General features: G+C 39.8%; 1 protein-coding gene across 2 annotated transcripts in view; it reads left to right on the top strand.

Annotated features, from left to right (window-relative positions):
* CHRM3 (cholinergic receptor muscarinic 3) overlaps positions 1-21501 on the top strand; it is an 819103-nt gene that overhangs the window by 295003 nt on the left and 502599 nt on the right. For both annotated transcript variants that reach the window (XM_030196388.1, XM_030196387.1), the window contains one exon: positions 157-262. The gene's annotated coding sequence lies outside the window, so the exon portion shown is untranslated. The remainder of the gene's footprint in view (positions 1-156; positions 263-21501) is intronic.

The raw sequence follows: 21501 nt of genomic DNA, 5'->3' as shown, positions 1-21501 counted from the left end.
GCACCCAGTTATTGATGGTTAAGAGTTCATTAACCAATTGATTTGCATGCACATATTGATCAGAAATATGTTTACATATGGCTCATGAGGTTTTTTTGTCATAATTGCTAAGTATTGTGAGCACTTTAATATATTGCTTTTATTTCTTTTATTTAGGGGTCGTGGTAATGGCATGCATTGTAGGTGTGACTGGTATAAGGAGCTACTGGTTAAATGAACTACAGTCAACTGCAATGTGATATACGAGTTTTCATTCTGAGTGGTAAGTTCCAATTTTTAATATCCGCTGTATTAGTAATGGTATTTTGCATGGAAATATACTCTAGGAACTTTGCAAAACTAATTGCTCTGTACTTACAGTATCATTTTGGGGGTAATTTTCTAAGCCAGTTTTGGACATAAATGGCTGATTTACTTGAGTAAATGGGTTCTTATAAAATTAAGTCATGTTTAAAGTGACGCACGGTGCAAGCTGGCACATACTTGTACAGTAGGCATGCTCTCAAGGGAGAGGTTTTGTCGAATGTGGACAAAGCTGCAATTTAGCACATACTGTTTCAAATGTGCCCAATGGCATGTTTTCCAGGTGCATACATTTACATCTGTTCTTGAGCAGACATAGGAGGTACATACATCGATGGCAATATTCTATTCGGCTGATATTCACTCCGCGGGAGGCAGGCCAGCTAAATGCTGTGATTTGCATTGAGCCCAGATATTCAATGTTAGGTAGTTTCCAGTGACCGGCATTGAATATTAATTTTTAACATTCAGCGCTGGCCAGTTAAGTTTATGGCAGCCAAAGATAGGACTGCTATTTAGGCGGTCCGATTTGGCCACTAAACTTAGCCGGCAAATTGCTGAATATTCTGGCTAGCCAGTTATATTATACAGTATAGCTGTTTAGCCAATATGAGGGAGATACTATATATGGCACCTAAAAATCCACGTGGAAAACATTTACGCCTAAGTGTATTCTATAAATGCCACCTAGATTTAGGCATAGTATATAAAATATGCTTAATTAATATCCCGTGCCTAAAAGTACGCATATCCATTTACGCCAACAAAAACTTGATGTAAATTCCGGCACATAAATTGAGGCATACTGAACCTTATTCTATAAGTACAAGTGTAAATTTTAGAATGACCATGAAATGCCCATTTCCCTGCCCATAATCACACCCCTTTTTGCCTGCATGCATTAAAATTTAGGCGATCTGCATTACAGAATACGCTTAGTGATTTGTCCACATAAATTCTAATTATTGTCAATTAGTGTCATTATTGCTTGTTAAGTGCTGTTAACAAGGCTGATTGGCTTGTTAAGTCAATTAAGTTATGCATGCTGTTATAGAATCCACTTGGATTTTGTCGTGGAACGCTAGGCGCACTATATAGAATACAGGGATATGGCCTAAGTGCTAATATTCAATGGAGATAACTGGCTATTTCTTGCTGAATATTAGCGCTTATCTGGCTAAGTGCTATTTAACCAGTCAGGAGCCATTCCTGGGCGGTTAAAATTTACTGAGTATCAGCTGGTATAAATTTAAGCACACAAATAGCGCTTAAACTTAGGCACTCTGTTATTGAATGAAGGGGGTAATGTCCATACTTTCAGTGTAGATTCAACTTCTGTAGGATTCGTGCTAGTATTTTATAAAGGTGAATAGGTACCTATGTCTCTTTGTAAAATAAACTAAAAATAGGTCCTTTTCTGTCCTATTAATCTAGACATCCAGTTTAAAAATTACCCCTTTCTTCCTAATTCTATAATCTTGTGTGCCCAGTTTTACGCTTAGTGAGCAAAGTTGCGTGGGCAAGTTATAGAATTGTTTCAGTTATACATGTGTAACTTAATTGTTTAATTAGCTACTAATTGGCATTAACTAATAGGATAAAATTGGTGTTAATTGGTGCAAATTTTCTGTTAAGCATGTAACTGCCCTTAGTGAGTATTCTACCAACTGTGCAGGAAAAATCTAAAATGCCCAATTGCAAAAATACATCCCCCCCCCCCCCCCGATATTCAAAGGTGTTTAATAGGCCAGGATCGCCACATAGCTAGCTGCTGATATTCAGTGGGATGTGGCCTGCCGTGTCCCACTGAATATTGACTGATATAACCAGCTATCTGCCGATTTTCAGAGCATCACCTCTTAGCTTTAGCAGCCATATTTGGCCGCGTACATGGCAGTCCCTTTGGCTGGTTTGACTTTGACTGGCCAGTGCCGAATATCAGTAAGTAAACCGGATATTCAAAGCTGGTCACCGGAAACAGTCAGGCATTCAATATCCAGTTTTAGTGCGGTAGTTAGGCCGGCTAGCTCCTGAAGTCTAAGTATCAGCCTCATTGATCTTGGAGGCGCATGTGCGGGTCAGGAGCATGCCTACCACTTACAAGTGCCCAAGATATAGAATACTAACAGTTAGGCATGAGCATTTACACCAGCTTTTCATCTGGTATTTGTGCTCGAAGCTAAAAATAATACCACAAAAATATTAGAGAGAACAATAAGAACTTTCCACCCTTAGAGGAAACAATGGCATCAGAAAAATCCAAAATCCCTTAGAAAAGTTCATCCTTCACACTTTCTAATCATTGCACACTGTTTTAAACCCTATTTTAAATACTAATGTCCACTCTTTCCATATCTATCTGTATAGATAGATAGATAGATAGATAGATAGATAGATAGATAGATAGATAGATAGATAGATAATTCTTCAAACTTTCAAGTGACTTATCTTTAAAGAGTTTTTCTGGGTTCCGACATGAACCATGTTTCGCATGCCAGCTGTTTCAAGGCACTCAATGCCTTCGTCTGTGACAGTCACTACAAACAAACCATAATGCAATTAGAAAATCTATCCAACTCCTTGCAAATCATTATTTGAGCTCTTTTAACTCGACTGGTTATAACGTCTTTCATAGACAACTGAGGACTGAAAAAGGAAGAAAGACCTATTGTAGGTTGGTGTTTGTCTCTCAAACTTTGAGCACACATAAAAATATATATTTTTATATTCAACTAAGACACACAGGGGCCGTTTTACAAAGATGCGTTAGGCTCTATGCTTGTGCAGCGCACGCCAAAATGAGACTACCACCAGTCTACCATGACTTCTGGTGGTAATTTCAGATTTGCTGCACACCCATAATGCTTGGATGATTTATTTCCTCCCACGCACGGCCTTTCCAGCAGTAATTAGCAGTTGGTGCACGCCGTCTGGTCACCGTGCTTGTAGTGCATGAGCCCTTTCCACTAGATCAATGGATGGTGTTATGGGCTCAGGCTGGTTTTAGGCTCAGTTTTACTGCGTGCTTGCTTTTCGTCCCATTAAAAAAACCTCTTTTTTGCAGATGCAGTAAAAACTGGTCCTGTGTGCACCCAAAACACGTACCTACACTACCGCAGGCCTCTTTTTACCTTGGCTTAGTAAAAGGACCCCACAGTGTGAAGGATTATCTTTCCTAGAGTATTTTTGTTTTTTCCGACCCTAAAGTTAGGCATATAACTACGGACGTTTCTACTATTCTATAATGTCAATTACATGTGTAATTGTCGATTTAGAATTCACTTAGGGGTTCTTTTACTAAGCCCCAGTACTGCACTGATTTAAAGTAAGAAGCATTGCAGTCTGGCTTGCCTCTTCTTCCTGATAAGGACAGTCAGTGCCCTATTGCACACCTCAAAAATGTTTTGCAACTTTCCCCACTCTAATGTTTACCAAGATAAAGTTGTTTTTAAAATGTTAGGCTTACTGTAATGGACTTTTACATATAGCTTTGATATACCTTAACAGTTACATTCTTATCTACAACGTGCACACATCTGTTCTTTTTCTAAATGTGCTTTTCCTTGCATCCATCTATCTGCTCCTCTGTCAGACACTTCATGGCTCACGCACTATCCAGTTCCTGGGCTCGGTCCTGGATGTACCTATCTAGCTAGCCTTTCAGGCTGAAATATAGAAACCAAGCAAGCAGAACAGCCTATGTTATTCTGGGACATAGAATAACATAGGCTCAAATGAAGAAATGGAACAAGCAGCAGAGCTTGGAGGTCAGAGTGCAGGAACAGCGTGAACTGAAGTACAGAAGCTTGGAAAAGCAAAAGTGCTACTTATGCAGGAATGGCATAAAACCAGATTGCAGGCAGTGCTGACTAAGCAGACTAATTAACCTTGGCCGGTTAAGCGCTGAATGTCGGCACTTAACTGACCAAGTGCCGACTCTGCCCACGGAATGCCCCCAAAGTAGACAGTTTTGCTTTAAGTACTATTGGGTCATTTTCAGTGACACTAAGCAGTTAAGTGCCCTTGAAAATGACTAGTTAGCCCCAAACAGGAGATTTAACCAGCCAGGAGCCATTTCTGGCTGGTTAAATTGCCTTGAATAATGACCCCTAAATTAAGAAATAGGTGAATAAACTCATAAAAAGACTCTGGGGATGATATTCAGCCAGCAGTGGGCAGCACAGTTAAAGCCCACTGAACCCAGAAATCAGAGGCGTAGCTACGGGTGGGCCTGGAGCAAAGCAGGGGCAGTGATGTAAGAGATGGGAGGAGCCTGCAGAGCCAGCAGCCAATGCTTCAAGGCTGCCTGCGGTGCCACGTTTTTTTAAAAAACATTTTTTCTCGTCGAGTCGTCGTTAGCGTTGGTGCTCAGCTCAGTCAGCTGAGCGCTTCTTCTTTTTGTAGCGCCGGCCCTGCTGCTCATCAGGAAAAGCAGCAGTGGCCGGCAATGGGAGCTGGGGCTGGTGGGCCTGAATCGGGAGAGGGAAAATGGATGGCAGGATGGGGAGAAAGAGGGAAAATGGAAGGATGGGGAGAGAAAGAGGGAAAACAGATGGGAGGATGGCAGAGAAAGAGGGAAAACGGAAGGATGGGGAGAAAAAGAGGGAAAACAGATGGGAGGATGGCAGAGAAAGAGGGAAAACGGAAGGATGGGGAGAGAAAGAGGGAAAACAGATAGGAGGATGGCAGAGAAAGAGGGAAAACGGAAGGATGGGGAGAGAAAGAGGGAAAACAGATGGGAGGATGGCAGAGAAAGAGGGAAAATGGAAGGATGGGGAGAGAAAGAGGGAAACAGATGGGAGGATGGCAGAGAAAGAGGGAAAACGGAAGGATGGGGAGAGAAAGAGGGAAAACAGATGGGAGGACGGCAAAGAAAGAGGGAACATGGAAGGATGGGGAGAGAAAGAGGGAAAACAGATGGGAGGATGGCAGAGAAAGAGGGAGATGGATGAAAGGATGCAGAGAAAAAGGGGAGAGACTGGAAGGATATGGAGAGAGAAGGGACACTGAACAGAAAAGGATAGAGAGATAGACACTGGTTAGAAGGAGGGAGAGAGGCATTAGATGGAAGGATCAGGAGAGAGGGTAGATGGGTGGAAGGATGGGGAGAGAAAGAGGGAAGACGCTGGATGGAAGGGTAGGAGAAAGAGGTGACACGATGGAAGGATGCAGAAAGAAATAGGGGAGACTATTGGAAGGATGGGGAGACAGAGGGGAGAGACTGGAAGGATGGGAAGAGAAAGAGGAGAGCTGCTGCATGGAAAGGGGGAGTAGTGAAAGATTGGAGAATAAGAGGAAGGGGCATGGGGAGAACAAGGGTGAGAAAAAGATGAAAAGCCATAAGTAGATGAAGGAAATTAAAGAATGGATAGTAAGAATGAATTAAATCTGGACACAGAGAGAGGCAGAAAAATATTGAAGAAAGCAAAGAAAAAGGAGAGAAAAATGACAAATGGCCAGGAAACCCTGGCAGAAGAGTTAAGCGAAAACGAAGGAAAGCAGAATCTAGAGACTGGGAGCAACACAATGAGAAAAAGTAAATGGCCATACAACAAAGGTAAAGAAAATAATTTTATTTTTAATTTAGGATAAAGTAATATGGTGTTAATAAAGTTTCAGAGACCAATACTTCCTTCCTTAGGTCAGGAGAGGATACCGTAACAGCATTATACTGACCTGAGGCAGGAGGTTTTGGCCTCTGAAAGCTCACTGAAAAGGATTAGGCTATTAAATAAATTGTCTGAAATCGGATGCACTGAAAAGCAGCACTTTACCCTGTGTGACAAATGCATCTGAGTGTGACTAAATTTTGCTGGGGGGGGGGGGGGGTAGAGAGAAAATTTTGTGCCCACCCACTTTGGGTTCAGGCCCACCCAAAATTGGCAGTCTGGCTACGCCACTGCCAGAAATTGAATGCTTCTCTCTATCGGGCGATTGGCACTGAATTTCTGGTTTCATTTTAGACTGCTGGAACTTAACCAGTTAAGCCGATATTCAGCGCTAACCGGTTTAGTTCTTAGCGGTTAAAGATAGAACTGCTATTTATGTGATCCTATTTAACCGTTAAACCCAGTGCTAACCGGCTATATAGTGTGATATAGCCGGTTTGCCATTATCCCCGGAATCTATATAACATGCCTACAGATGTACACCAAAATCCAATCATATTATGTAACATAGTAGATGACGGCAGAAAAAGACCTGCATGGTCCATCCAATCTGCCCAACAAGATAAACTCATATGTGTATAGCTTACCTTAATTTGTACCTGTATTTTTCAGGGTACAGACCGTATAAGTCTGCCCAGCACTATCCCCTCCTCCCACCCACCAGCCCCGCCTCCCACCACCGGCTCTGGCACAGGCCATATAAGTCTGCCCAGCACTATTCCCCGCCTCCCAACCACCACTCCCGCCTCCCACCACTGGCTCTGGCACAGACCGTATAAGTCTGCCCACCACTATCCTCGCCTCCCAACCACCAACCCCTCTTCCCCCCACCGGCTCCGCCACACAATTTCAGCTAAGCTCCTGAGGATCCATTCCTTCTGCACAGGATTCCTTTATGTATATCCCACGCATGTTTGAATTCCGTTACTGTTTTCATCTCCACCACCTCCTGCGGGAGGGCATTCCAAGCATCCACCATTCTCTCTGTGAAAAAATACTTCCTGACATCTTTTTTGAGTCTGCCCCCCTTCAATCTCATTTCATGTCCTCTCGTTGTACCGCCTTCCCATCTCTGGAAAAGATTTGTTTGCGGATTAATACCTTTCAAATATTTTAACGTCTGTATCATATCACCCCTGTTCCTCCTTTCCTCCAGGGTATACGTGTTCAGGTCAGCAAGTCTCTCCTCATACGTCTTGGAACGCAAATCCCATACCAATCGCTTTTCTTTGCACCACTTCAATTTTTTTTACATCCTTAGCAAGGTACGGCCTCCAAAACTGAACACAATACTCCAGGTGGGGCCTCACCAATGACTTGTACAAGGGCATCAACACTTCCTCTCTTCTGCTGATCACACCTCTCTCTATATAGCCTAGCAAACTTCTCGCTATGGCCACCGCCTTGTCACACTGTTTCGTCGCCTTCAGATCCTCAGATACTATCACCCCAAGATCCCTCTCCCCCTCAGTACATATCAGACTCTCACCGCCTAACACATAAGTCTCTCGTGGGTTTCTACTCCCTAAGTGCATCACTTTGCATTTCTTCGCATTGAATTTTAATTGCCAAACCTTAGACCATTCTTCTAGCTTCCGCAGATCCTTTTTCATGTTTTCCACTCCCTCCCGGGTGTCCACTCTGTTACAAATCTTAGTATCATCCGCAAATAGGCAAACTTTACCTTCTAACCCTTTGGCAATGTCACTTACAAATATATTGAACAGAATCGGCCCCAGCACCGATCCCTGAGGCACTCCACTACTCACCTTTCCCTCCTCCGAGCGAACTCCATTTACCACCACCCTCTGTCGTCTGTCCATCAACCAGTTCCTAATCTAGTTCACCACTTCAGGACCTATCTTCAGCCCATCCAGTTTATTTAAAAGCCTCCTGTGGGGAACAGCATGCATAAGTTAATTAGCTTAACAAGCTAATCAGCGTTGTTCACAGCACTTAACAAGCAATAATGAGCACTAATTGGCAGTAATTAGAATTTACACACACACACACACAACTCCCTAATCATATTCTATTTTGCACTGTGCCTAAATTGTAATGCACACAGGTAAAAAAAAAGGAGCATGGTGATAGGCAGGGAAATGGACATTCCAAAATTTACGCATATAGATATAGAATATGGCCCAGTGCGTCTAAAAAAAGTCTGAATCAAAGTGGCCAGAGGTGCCAAATAAATGTTAAATAGAGTAGGCGCCCAAAACAGCCCTGTGGGACCCTACACATCAATGTGTCGGAAAGACAGACCAATGTATCCCAGTGCACCCACCATGCTCTTGCTGATAAATGAGAGTGAAACCACTTTTATACTGCTTCTCTTATACCTATATCATACAAACAAGATAATAAAATGTGATCTACTGGTTCAAAAGCTGCATTTAAATCCTACATAACAATCTGTGCTAGTCTGCTATCAAAAAGATTCATTACCATCTCATTATTAACAGCAGGTAAAGCAAGGTCAGTACTATAATTTTTCCTAAAGTCTGACTGTCTAGCATAGAATTCATGTATTTGTTCATACCGGAATTGGCAAACGCCTTTACGGTACTATGTAAGCCACATTGAGCCTGCAAATAGGTGGGAAAATGTGGGATATAAATGAATAAATAAAATAAAAATAAAAATCTATGTGCCGGGATTTACAACACGTTTTCATTGATTTTAGGGGTTGGGATATCAACTAAGCATATTCTATATACCACACCTAAATCTAGGCACCGCTGATAGAATATGCTTAGTCAGACATGTTTTCTGTGTGGATTTTTTAGGTGCCATATATAGAATCTCCCCATGCGCTAAACGCAGATGTTCAGCAGAGATAACCATTTATTCCCTGCTGAATATTTGTGATTAGCTGGTTAAATGCTATTTTTCCTTTTCAATTAATGTCATTGGGATTTCAAACGTGCATTTATGCTGACAATGTGACTATTACCTTTCCATTTGCTAATGCTATTTTGTCTCTCTCGCAGCAAATAGAGGAGAGATTTGACATCCTCACTAACTGGGCAACAACTTTCAAATTGAAATTGAATAATGATAAAGCCAAATTCTTAAGTTTAGGAAATTCATATAAACCATGTTTGGAAACAACTTTGATGATAAAAGGAAGATTAGTTCAATTAGAAAAACAGTTGAAGATTCTTGGTGTCACATTTGGTGAACATCTCACATTTCAGCCTCACATTATATTATTGACAGCTAAGGTTTGCTACATCATGATGTAAATTGAGAAGGATTAGATCCTGCTTTAATTTCACAGTTTTTAGATTAGTAGCTTGGTCTCTCATTTTGGGGTCCTTTTACTAAGGCATGTAGGTGCCTATGGGCGTGCAACGTGCATCAAATTGGCACTACTGCCCAGCTACCGTATGCTCCGAGCGGTAATTCCGTTTTTGTCGTGGTAAAAAATATTTTTTTTATTTTCTACTGCAGGGCACTTACCTGGTGGTAATCGGCAGTTGGCACATGCTGGACACTTACCACCCAGTTAGCGCGTGAGACCTTACCGCTAAGTCAATGGGTAGCATTAAGGTCTAAGGCCAAAAATGGATGCACACCAGTTTTCATTTTGCTGCACGCCCATTTTCCAGCACAATAAAAAAATCCCTTTTTTCCAGGCATGCTCAGGAAATGGACCAGCGCGCATCCACAACATGTGCCTACACCAGCGCAGGCCACTTTTGGGCGTACCTTAGTAAAAGGACCCCTCTATCCCATATTGATTATTATAATGCTATTGATGTGGGGTTGAATGAAGGATTGATCAAATAAACTTCAAACGCTGCAGAATATGGCTGCACATTTGATTTATAGTTTATCTAGTTAAGAACCTGCCTCCTTACTACTGGTGAAACTTCACTGGCTCCCAGTCATGGCTCAAATCATTTTTAAATTGTGCACTATGACTTTTCTTATTCTTTCTGGCCTTTCATCATTGCATCTGACACAATTAATTTAACACATAGAAACTGGGCTTTAAACAACAGATTGCCACTGCTTTTACAGTTTCCAAACCCAAAGAGAAAGATTTATAAAACCATATTTAATGTATGTATTTTTATAAGTCTTCCCATTAGTGGAACTCGCTTCCTTTAAGCATTCGGCCGATTCCTCATTATTTTTTGTTTAGAAGGGCACTCAAAACTCAAAATTTGAACAAATACCAACATAAGGAAACAATCCTGCTTATAATCGAAAGAGAAAAACGCCTATATTGTGACCCAAATCGGGAGATAGACGTTTATCTCCCAAAACGAATAAAGCGGTATAATCAAAAGCCGAATTTGGACGTTTTCAACTGCACTCCGTCGCGGATGCGGACAACGTTGATGGGGGCGTGTCAAAGGCGTGGTGAAGGCGGAACTGGGGCGTGGTTATCTGCCGATCAGAGATGGGCGCCTTTCGCCGATAATGGAAAAAAAAATATGCGTTTTTAGCGAGAATTTAGGGCACTTTTCCTGGACCCTGTTTTTCCACGAATAAGGCCCCAAAAAGTGCCCTAAATGACCAGATGACCACTGGAGGGAATCGGGGATGACCTCCCCTGACTCCCCCAGTGGTCACGAACCCCCTCCCACCACAAAATATGCCGTTTCACAACTTTTTATTTTCACCCTCAAATGTCATACCCACCTCCCTGGCAGCAGTATGCAGGTCACTGGAGCAGTGGACTTCAGGCAGGTGGACCCAGGCTCATCCCCCCCCCCCCTACATGTTACACTTGTGCTGGTAAATGGGAGCCCTTCAAACCGCCCCCCAAACCCACTGTACCCACGTGTAGGTGCCCCCCTGCACCCCTTAGGGCTATAGTAATGGTGTAGACTTGTGGGCAGTGGGTTTTGAGGGGGATTTTGGGGGCTCAACACCCAAGGGAAGGGTGCTATGCACCTGGGAGCTGTTTTACCTTTTTTTTTTTTTTTTGTAAACGTGCCCCCTAGGGTGCCCGGTTGGTGTCCTGGCATGTGAGGTGGACTGGTGCAGTACGAATCCTGGCCCCTCCCACGAATAAATGTCTTGGAGTTATTCGTTTTTGAGCTGGGCGTTTTCGGTTTCCATTATCGCTGAAAAACAAAAACGCCCAGCTCAAAAAAAGATAAACGTCCATGTTTTTTCGAAAATACGATTCGGTCCGCCCCTTCACGGACCCGTTCTCGGAGATAAACGCCCATGGAGATAGGCGTTTCTGTTCGATTATGCCCCTCAATATAGCCCACATCATAGGAATAAAAGAGAGAAATAATATAACAACATAAAGGAAATCAAATTTAAACCCTTACACTATAAACCATAAATCAAAATTTCATGAGTTTTTTAAATAAATTGCTCTAATGCTTTTTAATTTTGTTATTATTTGTATTTATAACAGTTATAACATTATTATTATTGTTCTTTTCCTGGGGTTTGCGCAGCCTCTTGAAACCTGTAAAACGCATAGAACTCAAGTGGAGTAGAAGCACATGTTGCGTTGTATTGTATTGTATTTAAGAGATCATCAGCTGTTGCTGACTGGTTAAATAACACTGAATATCGAGGGGTCTGTCTATTAGAATCATTTCAAATACCTGAAAATAAATAATAATGAATATAAGCAAGGTTTGATTTAAAATTCCTCATAATAATGAATTTTATTTAAAAATTAAAAAATTAAGAGGACCTTTTACTAAAGAGCCTTAACATACAGGAAAATGCTTACCACAAAATGCATTAAAATGTTTTGCAATAATTTTGACTTTCCCATGTTTTAAGTGTAAGTCTATGAATTTTTTAAAATATTTTTTGGAACGGGATGTGTCATGAGTGTGTTTGCGTTAACCAGCTAGTCTGTTCCAATTACACACGTTAAGTGGTTAAAGCAGAGCTAACATGGAAGGGCGATCCTGAGATTCGTGCATGACTAAATTAGGTAATGAGCCAATTAACATCTATAATTTGGTGCTAACAATCAGTTACTGAGCTCTTTCTATTTGTTTACTTTATTAACGTTATTACTGTTGAATCTTCTACTTTTACCCTTGATCTTTAATGTCTGAATTGAACTGTAAATCTACTCCTTATACTTGTACTTTAAGTATAATAATATTCTGTATATCTCATTCTGGAATGGCGATTGCCATTACGGCATAATGTAAGCCATATTGAGCCTGCAAATAGGTGGGAAAATGTGGGATACAAGTGCTACAAATAAATAAATAAATTTGGATTTGCTCGTGCATCTTGCTATGTACTATTCTATACCACTATGTGCCTGAATCCCACAGTGCACAGCCCAAAAGGGGATGTGGCCATGGGAAAGGCCTGAGCGGGTCAGGGACGTGCCGGAAATTTTCACGCAGTGTTACAGAATAACATGGATGTGTGCCTAAATTGGATGCCAGGAATTATACCTAGTTTCAGTAGGTATAAGTCCTAGCACCCAAATTTGGGCATGAGAATCAGCACTACGCCTTATTCTCTGTGCCTTTATAAAATAATGCAGGGCACCATTTACTGTCTCTGGTACTTAGTGTGTCTTAAATAGGAGATGGTAAATGCTGCCACATTATTTTTTTCCTGCAGATCTTATGCACTAATGAAAAAATGATCCGAGGAGCTGTAAAAAGAAACAAGCCATATTTTAGGGCAGTGCTAAAAATGGGCTTAGCACGCAGGAAAGTCCTGTGTTAAAACACGCTATCCCCCTAATTCTATTAAAGTTGCCAAAAAATTGTGTGCACAAATTTGAGAGCGCACCCAATTTGCACTTGCAAAAATTAAATAACAATTTAATTAGTGCCGCTAATTGGCTTTTTAACAAGCAATTATTGGTTCTAATTAGATTAAATTGACATTTACGTGTGTAAATTTAGGAGCGAGATGCACACCTAAAAGTTATGTGTAATCAGAAAAAGGGGTTACAGAGATGGGAGGCTCATGGGCAGAATGGGAGCATTCCTAAAATTAATATATTTTGTTATAGAATAATGGGGATACTCACCAAACGTAGGTGCGTATATTTGCATCATGTTTCAGGTGGCATGATTCCCAGCATAAGCTCTATTCTATAAATTGTACCTCTTTAAGCATGGCTTATATAATAGCATTTTTTGTGTGCCAGGTTTTTTTTGTTGCATATATAAAATTAAGCCAATTTTCCAACGTATTTAGGGGTCCTTTTACTAACCTGCAGGGAAAAGGGCCCTGCAGTAGCAGCGAGGGCTGTTTTTCCCTTGTGTCAGGGTTCTTTTTACAGCAGCCAGTAAAATTACCCCCTACCCCCCAAAATGGTCACACAGTAAGATAACTCTTACTGCATAGCCATTCAGCGGAGAGCTCTTACCTACGGTAAGGGCTCCCACAGTAACCTGGCGGTAACCAGGCAGTGTGTGGTGATGTCTAATTACCGCTAGGTTAGCACTGCACTAGGGAAACAATTTCCTAGAGCGCCAGAAATGGCGCCCGCTCCAGCTGGAATTATCACCAGTGGCCGCATTAGGCTTGCAGTAGTTCCATTTTAGCATGTGGTAAGCCTATGTTGGGCCTTTGTAAAAGACTCCCTTAGTGAAAGGGCCTCTAAGTCTATAGACTCTCATTAACCACTTCATAAAATCATCAAATAGCTAAATTATAAAATCACAAATCAATACTAATATGGCATCATATCATTGCCTAATAGGTACACAAAGGGCATCACATTCATCCAATTATCAGGTACTCGTTATAATCATTAGAATACGTAGAAATCATTAGATCAAAACAAAAAAAAACCCATACATCTATTTCCTGATTCCATCTGTATAGAACTACAGTGTTGAAATAAAAAATGAACTGCTCTTCCATTCTGAATAATTTGTGATCCATATTATGACCTCTCCAGGAGCGGCATGGTATATAAAGAACAAAAAAGTAAAAATCATAAAAATTGTTACCATTTTGTAGGGAAAGAATCAGGAAGGGTTTATCTCATATATTTCTTTTAAAGTGACTTGTGATCACTGACTCATTTTTGATTTCCTTTATGTCTTCCAGAAGTTAAAGTAAATTATAGACAAACGGCTACATAAGCCACATTTTCAGTATACACTTCTAGAAATGTCTTAGAGTATTTTTTTGTCCGGTGTGTAAAGCCTTTTAATTTAACAAAACCTTACATGCCCCCTAATTCTATATATGGCACTAAAAATTGCACGTGGCACTTGAAAATTCCTCATGGAAAAAAAATTACACCTATGTGTGTTCTCTAAGGTACACCTAAATTATGTTGAATAGACTTAAATTTCCACGCAGTATATAGAATACGCCGATCGTCTCACCATATGACCAAATGTGGCCACATCCATTTAGGCAATGTTTTACTTGGTGTAAATCCTGATGTCTAAATTAGGCGCAGATTGGATGTATTGTATAATAATGTGTCTAGATTTTAGAAATGCCCATGCCCCGCCCATGGCCATGGCCCCTTTTCAACAATGTAACTTAGAATTTAGGCACATCTCGTTATAGAATACACTTAGCGAGTTGTATTCATAAAGCTCAATTAATGCCCATTAGTGCTGATAATTGCTTGTTAGCATCCAATTAACAGCTTGGATAGGTAATTAACCAATTAAGTTATGCACATTGTTATAGGATACACTTCGATATCCATGTAGATTTTCAGGTGCCATATATAGAATTTGAGGGTTAGTGCCTTTTTTTTGTCGCCCATTTATAGAGTTGAGTCCATACTGAATATACTCTGCATTTGAAATGTCTAACCAGTTTTCTCATTGTCTACAAAGAGCACCAGAATATATTTAATTTTCCTTCCTCTTTCATATGCTCTCAGAGAGACATTCAAGACCCTGTATGACATGCCATTTTCTCTTAAGGAGCTTAGTAATATCTTTTGAGCGATGTGTGAATTTAAAGGCAGAAACGAATTGATCTTCATTCTTCTTTTTATTATTCTGTAATAGGTCATCCCTTTCTGATTCCTTCACTCTGTTATCGCTTTTGACAATACATAATTTTGGATACCCTCTCTCAGTAAATTGTTTTCTCATAGCAATGGATTGCTTCTGAAAATCACCTTTCTCTGAACATAGTCTCCACAAATGAAGAAACTGGCTGAAAGGTAGATTTGCTTTTAGTGCGCAATTATAGAAAATCTCAAAAAGCAGTATTTTATTAGTCAGTTGGGGGATCTTTTACTAAGGTGCACTGAAATATGGCTTGCGGTAGTATAGGCGTGGGTTTTGGGTGCGCGCCAATCCTTTTTTATTTTTGTAAAAAATGGACGTGCGGTAAAATTGCCACGTGTCCATTTTGGGTCTGAGACCTTACCATCAACCATTGACCTATTGGTAAATTCTTACACGTTAATCATGCAGTAATGATCTACGCACACCAAATGCCACTTGGTGCGCGTAGCTGACGTGAGCCAGAAAATAAAAATATTTTTCAGGCATGTGTAGCAAACATGCACAAAAAATGAAATTACCACAAGGGTAACTCCATTTTGGCGCATGCAAATTGGATGTGTGCACAGTTTTTGGTGACTTTTATAGAATTAGGGGGTAACTGATTAGCACAGGATTAGCATGTGAGCCCTTATCACTTTATTACCTATACCTATGATTTGCTAGGTATAGTTTAAAAAGAATGAATCATCATTTTCCCCTGTACTGTCGGTAAGTGCTCACAGCATAAGAGCCCTGTTTACTAAGCTGCGCTAAAGGCATGCTAACTTTTTAGCATGTGTTAAAAATTAGCGTGCGTACACGCTAAAAAATTAGTGCACCTATGGTGCGGCTTAGTAAACAGGACCCTAATATTTTTAATGGCAACGCATGCTAATCACAACATTAGAGCATGACCATTAATAGGAAAAATGGAAGATTGACCATTTTCTGGCTGCAGTAAGAATGGTTTTAACATTCAGGAAAAATCCATGTAAGGGCGCTCTAAGGCCACTTTCTACCACAGCATTTGAAAAGGGCCCCTAAGACTTTCAATTGTAACTGCTTGCCTTGAATATATCCAACTTTGTTCCTTTTGTAATATGTATTGTATAATAGAATTTATCATAGTGTTCTGTGCCTTTGTGAGGAAGTGTGGAGGAAAACATGGTCATGTCAGGGGCCACAAACAGCGATTATTGAGTTAAGTACTAATGAAACTATTTGGGGGTTATTTTCAAATAATTTGGATATATCTTTTTGAAATGGTGTGGAGATTAGACATCAGACAGAAATTTGTCTATGTGATTCAACTTCTCAGACTACTCAGACAAATCCCAGTCTTTTATGAGAACTGTACATGGGAAGGGAAGGAAGTGTTTAGACTTATAATCTAAGCTCAGTCAGCACACTATCATAATGTTGGTGTATTTATTCCCAGCGCCAATGAAAATTAGAACTTACATATTAACAATTTTAGCATTTGCGCACCTTATAGAATTGTCCATCCCAAGGAGTGCTATAATTCTTCTACCAAGTCTAACTGGAAGCCTAGCACATAAACAGGAAATTGGTTCCTATTGGATATATACAAGGATTATGAATTGAATTTCAGTTCATCGTTAGTTATTTATATTTTGATAAATCTCTTTTTTTCATGTTCTACTTGTAATTTGTTTCTATAAACGAAAGATTTTAGAATGACAAACTAAAATTTGCTAGGTATAGTTTAAAAAGAATGAATCATCATTTTCCCCTGTACTGACTTTCATTTTGTTGAGTAATGACCCTGTCTCAGCACAGCTTTTGCAATGCTAGACAAAGTTCCAACTTTGTTAAGAACCTTGAACCCAAGAGGAAAAAAAGGGCTGGCGTTAAGAGCTATTCTGTCTAAAGAATGAAATAAACTCATTTTCAACTTTCTATCTTTTTCCTGCGTCTAGTTTAACAAAATGTTCTCCTAAACACAGAATGGAGAGAACCTGTAATAATCAAACCCATTATTGCTTCAAGAGAGGTATGAAATTGAAAACTTAAACAAGCTTCATTAGGAACAGTGAGAAAATACATGCACTGATCAATTACATTTCAAAATAAACAGAATAAAAGTATGTTAGTTGTGTGACTGATTATAGAAAATTGAATGCCAAAGATAAACACTGCATTTTATTCACTAGGCAAATATAAAATAAATTTGAATTGATGAAGTTTGTAGAAATGAGAAATAATTGAAATATGAATTTGTTGTTAAATGATTTTTTTAAGTGATATTGACTAGATTTGTTTTTTTTTAGTCTTAATATTTTATTGATTTTTTAATAAAGAGAAAGCATTAATAACAACAATTGTACTACAATATGATATTTTTAAAAAAAGACACCTTAAAGAATGTAAGCAGTATAAAATTCATGCATGTGACACAGATGGTAATAATATACATGAAGAAAAAAGAAAAAGTACAATATACACCTCTCATTTCACATCTTCAAAATAGGATATCAATGGAGCCCATTTTTCTTTATACAGAGCATATCGAGATTTTTTTTTAGCAAAATATTTCATATTTATATGTTTGAAACAGTAAATTCCACCATTCTTGATAAGTAGCTTGTTATAAAGCTTTCCAGTGTGTAAAGACTACTTTTAAAGCTAGATTCAACATGGTATTAACAAGCAAACATTCATTAGTCTTTAAAATTGTCCTAAAACATTGATCTTTAAGTATCACGTATTTATATACTACTGGACCAGAAAGATGGAATATATCTCCTAAATCAGACCATATACCCTTCCAAAACTTTTGAAGACATATACAATCAAATGTAATATGCTTAAGAGTACCTTGTTGGGATTGACAAGACCAACATAAGTTGGAAATAGAAAAGTTAATCATATGTGACTTGAGAGGTGTCCATAAGGATCTATGAGTGAAGAAATATAGAGATTGTGTTATTGAGGAGGATCTGGAGCATTTAAATAAAGAACTCCATACATGCTCCCAAGATTTGTCACTGATATATTGCTGAATATCCTCTTCCCAGCATTTGCATAAGCCCACACATTTAGTAGGAAAGTTGTTTAAGATGAATTTGTATATATGGGATGCAAAATGTCCAGAGAATTGAAATTGCTTGGAAATATTAATAATCTCAGGAGTATGGGACAACTTTTGTATTTGTAATTTACTCTTCCTCAACATTGTATTAAGCTGTAACCATTGATAAAAGTAAGTATCTAACAAAGAGAATTCAGCTTTCATAACTGAGAATGATTTGCAAGTGCGATTATTAACATCAATGAAATCATTGAGATCCCATATACCTATGCGTTGCCATTGTGACTAAGAGATTTGCTTTTTATTAATTACAAATTTGGGATTATTCCATATAGGTATACATGTGGTGCTGGCCCAGGATACAATCATCTGCATATCAAAAGAGGATATTAATTTATGAGTAATGTTAATGATGGGATTCAAGGCAATGCTTTTGAGATGGTGCATGCCAATTAAATAAGAATCTACCAGCGGATCTATAATACATTGTTCGAAAAGTAACCACCAAGGTAAAGAGGTAGCAGTGGAAGGAGAGATCTACTCAAGGCCCTGACGAATAATGAAGGCTTTATGATATGTTAAGAGATCAGGAAACCTTACCCCACCCTGCAATTTAGGAAGCTTTAGCTTACCTAAGGAGATTCTGGTGCCCTAAGATCCCATAAAAAACGAGAGAGCAGTTTTTCTAGGTTTTATAAAAAGAGCTAGGAAAGATGAGAGGAATCATGCTTAAAGTATATGTAATTTTAGGTACTATCATCATCTTAATAGTGTCAAGCCTACCCCACCATGATAAACTGAGCGGAGACCAAGCATTATATCATCAGCATATGCTGAAAGCTTAACCTCATCCTAACCCATATGGGCTCCAGTAATATCATTTGAGCTTCGAATAGCAGCCAAAAGATGTTCTAAAGCCAGATTAAACAGTATAGGAGATATAGGGCAACCTTGCCTGGTTCCTCTATGCACTAAGAATGGAGCGGAGAGTTCACCATTAGCTGCAATGCGAGCAGATGGTAGTGAATACAGTAAATGCAGCATATGTATGAAATAGTCAGGAAAACCAAAATGTCTAAGAACATTAAACAAATACTTCCACTCCACCCGGTCAAAGGATTTTATAGCATCTAGGGAGACAGATAATATAGGACAATCTTTAGACCGAGCAAAGTGGATGAGATGACAAAATAATCTAGTGTTATCAGCACCATATCTGAGCTTTACAAAACCAGCTTGATCTCTGTGTATAAGTGATTGAATATAAAATCTATACAAAGTTATTATGCAGTAGAATGGAAAACATTAATCAGTATTTAGTAATGAGATTGGCATGTAATTGTGTACAAGAATACTGTCTCTATTAGGTTTTGGCAGTACTACAATATTTGCATCCAAAAAATGACCTGTAGATGAGGAGTCCAATAAAGTTTGATAATAGGACAGCAAGTAAGTTGAAATTGAAGTGAAGAATGATTTATAAAATTCCACTGGAAGACCATCTGGACCTGGTGCTTTTGCAGAAGATAGCTTTTTGATTGCAGAAACTATCTCATCCTGGGAAATGGGTTGATTAAGCTGATCAAAATAACACGTACATGCATGAAGAGAGATTTTAGATATTTATTAGCTGTAAAAACCTCAAAAAATAAAGGCAATGAATGGAGCAAGAGGAAAATAGCAATCTTAACAAGAATAAAACATAAGTTCCATATGAAAAAGAGACAAAAATCGCTTATGGGGCACATACGCCCAGTATAGACAAAAAAAGAGTTTAAACCAGCATACGAAAATATGATACTGTATATAGCAACAAATACGTATATATCCATTGGAACAACAGCACATTAAAGTGATCCAAATATCACATACTAGTCAGAGAATCTTTATCAAGAAATTTTTGAAGGTCAGCAGGATCAGTATAATATTTAGTATTATTCTGAAAGGTTATCTTCATGGCTGCAGGATATAAAAGGCAATATTGAGCACCTATGGCTTTTAGCTTAGGGTGCATTTCTAAAAACAACTTCCTTGTTTTTGCAGTGGATTTAGAAAAATCTGGTACCAAAAGAACTCTGACTCCGGAATACATTAGAAATTTTGAACGAGTAGCATTAAGTATCAACATAAGCTGGTCATGTCGGAGGAATTTAACAATTACAGGACGTGGGTAATTTTTCCCCTGAGTAGGCCGTAGCGCAATACGGTGAGCACGTTCTATATCTATGAAAGTGCCAGTAGGCAGGTCAGCGATCTTTATGAAAAACGGATTTAAGAACTGAAACATACCCGTACCCTCAGTTTGCTCAGGTACTCCCAGTATGCTCATATTATTTCTTCTTAATCTATTAGATAGGTCCTCAATGTCACGCTGCATGGATTCAAATTTAGTCAGCCTCTGTTCCATTTTCAAGTGAAGTGCATCATGAGCTGACATACGGTCTTCAAGATACTCAATTCTGGCATTGAATGGAGTAAGTTGTGTAGAGATTGTAACTAATTCTGATTTTATTTCAGAAGTAATGCTGAGATTCTGCTGCATTAAGATATGTAAAGCCAGCGGCGTACCAAGGGCGGGGTGGTGGGAGCGGTCCGCCCCGGGTGCACGCCACTGGAGGGGTGCAGAGAGCAGCCGCGCCCCTGTTGGCTCCGCTGGTTCCCTGCTCCCTCTGCCCTGGAACAGGTTAATTCCTGTTCCGGGGCAGAGGGAGCATGGCGCCAGCGGAGCCGAGAGCCGTGCGGCTGCTCCCAGCAGCTAAGTATGCACCCGGGGGGGGGGGGGGGGAAGTTGATGCACCGGGGGGGGGGGGGGGTGTCATTGCGCCACGGGAGGTGTTGTGCTGCACCCCGGGGGGGTGCATCGGCAATATGCCCCGGGTGGCAGTCGACCTAGGATCGTCACTGTGTAGAGCCTTTATATCATCCGCAAGAGATTCAGCATTGTCACGTGATAACGGTAACGGTGACTGCAGGGCCTTGACAGTCATAGAGAGGTCCGTTTTATTATGTTTAGAGGCTGAATGAAAAGAGTGTGAACCTTCGTTCCGGTTGGATTTAGAAGACATCTTATTCATATAAGTTGAGAGCAGAACCCTGCACAGTAAAGTAAGATATTTAGCTGCTATATTGCAATGTTAGAGAAAAAGCTGGCGGGGGAGTAAACTCTAACCGTCCATACTGGATGACGTCACAGCTTCTCCCCCTGATTAGATTTGTTTAATTTCATGAGAAACTTTTTTCTCAACAGAAGAATACCCCCCCCCCCCCGTTTACTAAGCCATGCGCCAATGCCAACATAGACAATTCAAAGTGAATGGTATATGTTGGCATTAGCGCACAGCAGTGCTAGCACCGCTTAGTAAATGGGGAGGGGGGAATTGTTGCCACACAAATCCTCTCAGCAAGCATAAAATAATAGCACTGTATGGAAACATATAAAGAAAGAGATCTATATTCAGTGGTATCTTAGCAAGATGGATTTAAACAGATACATTATCTGGTAGTTATAAACGTAATAAGGGAATAACACACAATT

The sequence above is a fragment of the Microcaecilia unicolor genome, chromosome 3 (genome assembly GCF_901765095.1).
Source record: "Microcaecilia unicolor chromosome 3, aMicUni1.1, whole genome shotgun sequence".
Taxonomy (NCBI): domain Eukaryota; kingdom Metazoa; phylum Chordata; class Amphibia; order Gymnophiona; family Siphonopidae; genus Microcaecilia; species Microcaecilia unicolor.
The sequence above is the reverse complement of the archived record's forward strand: the minus strand, read 5'-3'. Positions and strand labels throughout refer to the sequence as shown.